General features: G+C 36.5%; 1 long non-coding RNA gene across 4 annotated transcripts; it reads left to right on the top strand.

Moving 5' to 3' along the window:
- The first annotated feature begins 2,900 nt into the window (after positions 1-2,900).
- On the top strand, positions 2,901-8,618 carry LOC139783297 (uncharacterized). 4 transcript variants are annotated; one of them, XR_011721200.1, is made up of 7 exons: positions 2,901-3,246; positions 3,884-4,284; positions 4,391-4,549; positions 5,564-5,843; positions 5,935-5,996; positions 6,113-6,255; positions 8,270-8,618. It is a non-coding gene; the product is annotated as an uncharacterized lncRNA (long non-coding RNA). The 4 variants fall into 4 exon arrangements; XR_011721198.1 differs by lacking the exon at positions 8,270-8,618 and having other exon boundaries at positions 5,584-5,843; positions 6,113-7,272; XR_011721197.1 differs by lacking the exon at positions 8,270-8,618 and having other exon boundaries at positions 6,113-7,272.
- The last annotated feature ends 391 nt before the right edge of the window (positions 8,619-9,009 follow it).

The following is a 9,009-nucleotide window of genomic DNA, read 5'->3' as shown; positions in this document are numbered from 1 at the left end:
ATGGCTAACCAAAAATGGCGGATAAGCGTAACTGCAACTTGAAATACGAGATTAAAATATGTGGATTTTCATGACACTTGGTACGTAAAGGTTTTTGGGGTCGCTGAATACAAATCTGAAGTTAGTTGTTCAAAATTCAAAATGACGGATCCAATATGGCAGACGATTTTTTTAAAAAAGCGATCCGATTTGCTTAAAAGTTGTTCGCGGCATCAAGCGACCACGCGGCTGTACGCAATCGTTACGCTCGCACGCGTCGAAATCTTGCAAAGTGTAATTCGTAGTGATTATAAGGAGATATAAGACTGTGAAGGTATGTGTGCGTGCGTGCGTGCGTGTGCGCGTGTGTGTGTGTGTGTGTGTGTGTGTGTGTGTGTGTGTGTGTGTGTGTGTGTGTGTGTGTGTGTGTGTGTGTGTGTGTGTGTGTGTGTGTGTGTGTGTGTGTGTGTGTGTGTGTGTGTGTTCAAAACTCAATCCCATACACATGTCATGAATTTGCAAGATAAGAACATATATTTTGGTAACCAAAAAATACTACTTTTAGCGCTACCCGGGAACAACGACGTGGACGTAGTAGTTTTCTGTTCCCATTGGGGTGCTTGATTAAAGTGAGTCCCCTTGCCTCTCACTATTCGTGGTGCTTGATCCTGATATCACTTGAGCTCTTACCCTCTACCTTTTAAAATCTCGATATGAAAGAGTCGATCTATCTCTATCATGGGAATATCTCTTTATTACCATTTCTTTGTTGATTGGTACGAAAGAATGATTTCTCATAATATTTGGAACTGGTGGAGAGATTTTTGAATAGCAGATTTAATGTTGCTCCACCAGTTCCAAATATTATGAGAAATCATTCTTTCGTACCAATCAACAAAGAAATGGTAATAAAGAGATATTCCCATGATAGAGATAGATCGACTCTTTCATATCGAGATTTTAAAAGGTAGAGGGTAAGAGCTCAAGTGATATCAGGATCAAGCACCACGAATAGTGAGAGGCAAGGGGACTCACTTTAATCAAGCACCCCAATGGGAACAGAAAACTACTACGTCCACGTCGTTGTTCCCGGGTAGCGCTAAAAGTAGTATTTTTTGGTTACCAAAATATATGTTCTTATCTTGCAAATTCATGACATGTGTATGGGATTGAGTTTTGAACACACACACACACACACACACACACACACACACACACACACACACACACACACACACACACACACACACACACACACACACACACACACACACACACACACACACGCGCACACGCACGCACGCACGCACACATACCTTCACAGTCTTATATCTCCTTATAATCACTACGAATTACACTTTGCAAGATTTCGACGCGTGCGAGCGTAACGATTGCGTACAGCCGCGTGGTCGCTTGATGCCGCGAACAACTTTTAAGCAAATCGGATCGCTTTTTTAAAAAAATCGTCTGCCATATTGGATCCGCCATTTTGAATTTTGAACAACTAACTTCAGATTTGTATTCAGCGACCCCAAAAACCTTTACGTACCAAGTGTCATGAAAATCCACATATTTTAATCTCGTATTTCAAGTTGCAGTTACGCTTATCCGCCATTTTTGGTTAGCCATGTTGAATTTTTTAAAACTGCCACACGGCATGGAAAAATAGATAAAATTTGCTGTAATTTGAGCCCAAAAAAAATGTTTTTAACCAAAATTTAAAATGGGCAGGGGGGGTGTAACGTTGAGAAAGAATGCCCCATATATATGAAGCCGAGACCGAGGATTAATGAACAATACTATTGTTATTACATAATAATAAAGAAAACTTATTTTGTAATTTGAAAATAATTTCTTATTTTTTTATGAGCAAATCGTTAACTTTCCTAAAGTTGTTAGAAAATTTTAATGATTGTCAAATAATTTTTCTAGTTTATATGTATTACATAACAACTCATTTGCCTAAAAAAATAAAAATGCAAAAAAAGTTAGAAAAAAACCAGGACTCGAACTTGAGACCTTCAGCATTCTAGCCGATCGTCTTACTCGCTCGTCCACGTTTACTATTAGAAAATTGCTTCTACCGGCTCGATAGATTACGCACATGGAAACTTTAAGCAATTTTATTTCATTAATTATTTGACATTGGCACAAGTTACTCTGTCTTGTAAAATACATATAGTAAAATTAAAGGACAAATTTTTACAATAACAGTTCTGTGTATTTCACTTTTACGAATAGATTACGTACATATTGTTGCTCAACGGAAACCGCGAGAAGGTGGTGGTCTCTTCCGTCATGAGATAATGTAAAAAATTTGTTTGTTTTAACATTGCAATAATTTTAATATGTATAAATTAAAAAATATATAAGTAGATAAAGCTCGTATGTCTTAGATAAAACAAGGACAAGAGCCAATAACCGAACAACAGGATTCTAAATAATATAGTTTAATATTCCGTCAAAATAACTGGGACGTTTCGTGTTTTACAGAGACTCTTTCAATCAATGAAATAAATCCCTCTAATTAACTGTAATACATCATAATAATCCCGTTACATAAAAAATCCGTCGAAAGATGAAATAAATTAAAAGGAAGTTTAACATCATAAGATTAACATTAATTAATAATTATAGCATTTTTATTATGGAATTTATCCTCTCTATTGATTTAAATCATAGCGGTCGTTTTTACTTTCTTAATATTAATAATTATAGTATCAAGAGACACGGTAGTGTCTCGCGCCAAGTATACGCGGAGCGAGACCGACCGTGACTCTTTTACGCGACGCGACGGGTTGCGAGTACTCAAGATGTTGAGATCTCGATAACGAGTGAACGGATCAAGTTCTAAGTAGGCTTGATCGATAGCTTGGGGTCGAATTAGGGGGGGGGGGTTTCTCTTATAATATTTCCGCTACGTGCCCTACGAGCGGAGATATTGCGACGCAAAGTCCAAATGTGAAAATTTATTTTTAAGATACTTCTTCTTCTACGTCGACCGTCTCTCATGCCATGCCATGCCATCATTTCATTGGCTGGAATCGCGTCCTTTTCACTTTTTCGACACTGGCGGCGCTTTCGCCAGCGCGCTGTCACAGTCAGTTCAGTTAATACGTGTGTGTACTGCGCGCAGAGCAGATAGTGCGTTCAGTGCGCTGTCACTGTCAGTTCAGTTAACCTATCGAGAGACACGGTAGTGAGCCGGAGCGAGACCGACCGTGACTCTTTACGCGACGCGACGATTAATATTTTTTCTGATTCAAGGTAATTGTTTTATTTACATATAATTATCCTATTATTATACGACGCGAAGCGTGACCGCACCGTGACTCTTTTACGCGACTAAGTGCATGTGACAGGAATTGTAATAGTTTACGTTTACGTGAGTATTACTTCTGTAGTAACTTATACGAACGATATCATCGTAGTTACTATAAAATCTCCAGTTTATGCGGAGGAATTATCGTATCGTTCGTAAGTTACTACAGAATTAAGTAACGCTCGCGTAAACATAGTATAGGTTAGATTACCGATTTCTTACAAATTTAACATAAAACGCGATTTCACATAAAACGCGAGATTCATTTATGAGAGCTTTCCAGCAAGCGACACAAGTCGACACAGGTATCGTTTTGTCTTTGTTACTCCAAAATGCCAAAAAAGAAAGATAGAACGACGTTTGTGTCGGCTTGTGTCACTTGCTGGAAAGCTCCCTATGTATGTAAGTTTAACGTCTATATGAAATAATTTTCCTAAATGTAATGTAAAAATAACACGATGTTATATATGCAGTTTGGCGTGAATATATATATATATATATATATATATATGTGTGTGTGATTTCTGCCCAGTGCTCTAAATGTTATGTGATTTTTTCCCAGTGTTTTATGCTTTGATATAGATAGAAGGAACGTGAAAAAGAGCAGGAAAAGGAAAGAACGTTAGCGGCGAAGCAGACAGAAAAGAACAAACAGAAGAGACAGATTCAAGCTTTGTCTTTTAATCTGGACGAAGCCGAAGATGTAGCTGAGATGTCTTCTGACGAAGACAATGCCGAAAAATCCCTGCAGTCAGAAAATGTGCAATCTGATGGCCCCGCGATTAAGAAGATTAAGAAAAATCCAGATGTAGATACAAGTTTCTTGCCAGATAGGGAAAGGGAGGAGGAGGAAAATAAACTTAAGGAAGAATTGAGGCAAGAATGGGCTAGAAAGCAGAACGCGTTGAAGGAAGAAGAAATTGAGATCACATTCAGTTATTGGGATGGATCTGGCCATCGTCGGAGTGTTATAATGAAGAAAGGTGAATGTCTTAGTGATTTATTAAAATACTCCAGTGTCACTTTTGGAGTAACATTGGCGTGATATATAATGTTCTACTGCATAAATTATTAAATTTTCACATACAGGTAATTCTATCTATCAGCTTCTTCAGAGATGTTTAGAAGTTTTGAGGCGTGAATTCAGCGAGCTTAAAACAGTAATGGCAGATCAGTTAATGTATGTCAAGGAGGATCTTTCCTATATTACCGCACCATTATACGTTTTACGATTTTATTGTAACTAAGGTAAAGATACTAAATGATAAAACTTATGAAGCAATATCACAATGTTGGCATGTTATTTTAATGTATGTAATATTGCGATTAGGCACGAGGAAAAAGCGAACCTCTGTTCACATTTGACGTTTACGATGATATTCGTGTTATGCACGATGCTTCTGTCGAAACCGAGGAATCACATGCCGGAAAAATTTTACTTAGGTATTTATCATTAAAAGAATACTTTGTATAATTCTCTTTTATGTTATTTCTCATTAGATCATGATACGAGAGGAACAAACACATTTTTCCAGCGAGTAGATGGGAACTTTTTGATCCAACGAAAAGTTACGACAAGTATACAGTGTCGGATAAAAATAGGAAGAAAGACAAAATCTGATAAACTTAGATTCAACGAATTGTCTAATTTCGTTTAAAGGATTCAGATTCAAAGGACTGTAATTTAGTAGAGCTACATAATCGAGTAAATGAATTAAATATTATCACTTAACTAAATGAATTAAAATCACAGTCCTTAAAAATACAATGTAGCTATATATATATACGCGTATATATATATATATATATATATTACAATCTGTTGAACAATGAATCAATTGTACGATGAAACAAAGTTATTTATCTGGTTATTAATATTTACAGTCCTTTGAATCTGAATCCTTTAAACGAAATTGGACAATTCGTTGAATCTAAGTTTATCAGATTTTATCTTTCTTCCTATTTTTATCCGACACTGTATACTTGTCGTAACTTTTCGTTGGATCAAAAGGTTCCCATCTACTCGCTGGAAAAATGTGTTTGTTCCTCTGGTACCATGATCTAATGAGAAAAAATAAAAAAATAACATAAAAGAGAATTATACAAAGTATTCTTTTAATGATAAATACCTAAGTAAAACTTTTCCGGCATGTGATTCCTCGATTTCGACAGAAGCATCGTGCATAACACGAATATCATTGTGAACGTCAAATGTGAACAGAGACCCGCTCTTTCCTCGTGCTTATAGATATCCATTAACAGGTGGTACTTATGATCGGCAGTCCAGACTCCGAAAAATCGCATTTTGCAAAGAATTATCTGAAGGAATACGGATACGTCAACAGAGACACTTTAGGCAGCTGGCAGAAGTGCATTGCCGCAGTCCAACAATATACTTGAATCAAGGAAAAAGTATAGTTATAGACAATACCAATCCCGATCCAGCTTCGAGAAAGAGATACAGGTAGCCAAGAAGCGCAATGTCTCGGTCAGATGTTTCGTTATGACGACAAGTATAGAACACGCAAAACATAATAATAAGGTAAGGAAATTAACATTAACCGTCATCGTGTGAAAGAATCGTATGAAGTGATGTATCCGAAAATTTGAATCAATTTATTATTATATTACAGTTTCGCGAGTTGACTGATCCAAGCCACATTCCAATCAACGAGATTATTATCAACTCCTACGTGTAAGTAGATTTTAGATATATAAATTTGAATGCATTTTTACTTAAAATTCCATATATTATTTTAACCATAGGTTTAACTTTTAGGCTTTTATTATATTACTTAAAATTATTTTCAGGATATTGTAACACCCTAGGACATGAAAAACATTGAAGAGAACAAAAAGTCGGGTAAACGAAGACGCGGTGGTGGCAACGAGGATGACAACGCAGAACAGTCTATTGGAGTGAGAAAACGAATGAAAGTAAAGAGCAAAAGGAAGTGAGGATGATATTGAATTAGATTAATCATGTTTATTGTACATGTATCTTTTCATATTCATATTGAATAATCGTAATTAGCTAATTGTCATAAGTTCATTAATGTAGGGAGCAACTTGAAAAGAAAAAAAACCGAGACCCTTAGCAATGTGCCTCTAAATTAATAAGCGTTTGTGTAATATAATGATACGATATTGATATGACATAATTAATGGAAATGCACCGGCCATTGCGTATCATAAGCCTGAATTCTGACCATCGATTTTTGCTAGCTCACGATAATTCCTAACCGATCACAGACCCGACAAATACGGCATTGGCATTGTGGCACAGGCTGTCAAGTTGAGACTACTCTATTTTGAATTTTGTGATATAGACCGAAGGAGGCGTGTGCAATGGTCATGTCGATGTTTATAACGACTCTCCTTGTCGCACCATTCGAAGAGGTGTTTTGCGAAGACCCGTTATTCCAAGAAATGTAATAAACTTTTGAACAGTGCCTTCAGAATTATAACACGACGGTCTACTAGAAGTATAAATGCTTTCTTACTGACAGATAATCGATAGACGAACTAACATAAGGACGAAGAATCATACAAATATCAGAGCTTAACGGAGAATGTGTATGAGGAAATTTTTTATCATATTTTCTTTTTATTCTATTTTATAAGCCTTCCGCTATTGTTTTGGAACGAGCCTTTGCTTTTTCGCGAAACTTTTCTACGATATTTACGTTTTACGATTTTACTACCTTTTAGGTCTACTCTTACAATTTTACATCACGCGCGCGCGCGGTATATTCTCTATTTGTACTACATTTATTATAACGTACAATTACAATTGCGCGATACTTTACGCGAGTAATGTATTACATTAGGTAGAGAGGAGCGTATCTAGAACGAATTGGGACACGGAGCTTGCGTTACAAACTCGACTCGCTACATTTGCAGCCTCCGAGTCGTGAAACGGTTTCGCAACGACGGGAACGCCCTACGTGCGGTACGGATATCATTAGAAATCCTTAAAAAAAAAAGAAGTATTAGCCTCTGTATTTATTGGGGGTGTTCGCGGCGTTTCGTTTACCGGAATGCCTCTGTCTGTGATCGCTTTAATCTTATCGATGTGTCCAAGCGCTTGCGGCGACTCGATATTAATAATCGGTAAGCTCGCGAGAGAGAGAACAAATAAAGACAATTTGCAAGATAAAAATAAAATAACGAAGACTAATTTAGCTTAATGTGCTCCGTGCGGGAGCTTGAACACTGCGCATAATCCTTAAAGATCTCACAGGTAGATACCATTTTAAAACGATCATCATGTACCTTGAAAGTATAGACTTTGTTATGTTAATGTAATGATGAACGTCTGTAATAAAAATGCGCAAAAAATCGCACTTGATCGCATTGTCAATAATACTCGAAAAAAAAAAAAAACAAAGTGGTAGTATTATACCTCGAAATAACACCCTGTACATACTGTTTATAAAATGCGTAATACAGTAAAACCTCGTTTATCCGAGGTAATGTGGGGAAGGGGTACCTCGGATAAGCGAAAACTCGGATAACACGGAATAAATAAAAAAAACTCGAAAACTTCCCTTATTTTTGGTATATTTAAAATGGTACAAGGGAATTTAACCACATTAACATATGAAAATGAAAAATTAACGAACGTGGATTAATTTTTCGCGTAACAAGCATTACTTATTACAAACGTGGTTTAAGAAAGTCAGTGATAGAGCACTGCTTCAACCTGCTCATTCGTTTTTTAGCTGCAATATCTCGCCATCAACTACATACATACTTCGCGCGCATCGCATAACAGCGAAGCGCCATCCGTTTCATCCGAGTTTTTCCGTATTATCCGAGCGCACAGCTCGGTTAACGCGGAGTGCTCGGATAAGTCCGGTGGCTCGGATAACGCGGAGCCTCGGTTGATCGAAGGCCGGATAAACGAGGTTTTACTGTACTACAAAAAGGCGTGATATTCGTACAAAATTACCTTTTTTAAAATAGAGAAGAACACGATCGCATAGTGCAGACCAAACGCTTTGGACCAAACGCTATGGTACATGAGCATATTTACAGTTCGAAGACCAAGAGGCAGAGCCGCGGGGATACGACGACAAGAAGAAAGATGTCGTCAGCTAACTACCATTGGGGTAGACGAGGCAGAAGACCGAGACAGTAACATAATTATTTTTAAGCCGTATTTTTAAGCAGTAATATAACCCGTCAGTATTATATATTCGTACCTCTGACCATACACATATGAACACACACATACAAAGTGAATATGTGAATATGCTACGTTTCTTATACATACATGAAAACATAATTGCTAAATAAACATTTAATAAAACTATTATATTGTTGTTATTTACTTCATACTTACCAAATCAAGTTTTATTTAATATGTATAATCTATTGTAACTGTAAATAAATATATTATTTACTGTATAATTAAATGCTGGTACATTCAAGAAATTTGTAATTCTGACCTGGATTTATATCCTGTCTAAACTACACATGTATGTTTAAATTAATGTTTTACCTAGTTATTGCACCAATAATGTTTAAATAAATCGTAACTTTAGTTTTTAACGCAGGAAAAGAAAATTTAACGTTTAAGCGCTAACCAATGTTGATGCATTTTTCTGAAGAAATACTTACATATTGATTTTGTTGCATATTCGAAATCTAAAATCCGAGCATGCTAGAAGCACTTTCATTATCTTCAATGTGTCAGGTATTTT

Source organism: Temnothorax nylanderi, unplaced genomic scaffold, assembly GCF_030848795.1.
Source record: "Temnothorax nylanderi isolate EJ_2023f unplaced genomic scaffold, tnyl_v1.0 TNYL_tig0487_pilon, whole genome shotgun sequence".
Taxonomy (NCBI): Eukaryota; Metazoa; Arthropoda; class Insecta; order Hymenoptera; family Formicidae; genus Temnothorax; species Temnothorax nylanderi.
Note: the sequence above shows the minus strand (reverse complement) of the source record. Positions and strands in the feature narration are given on the sequence as shown.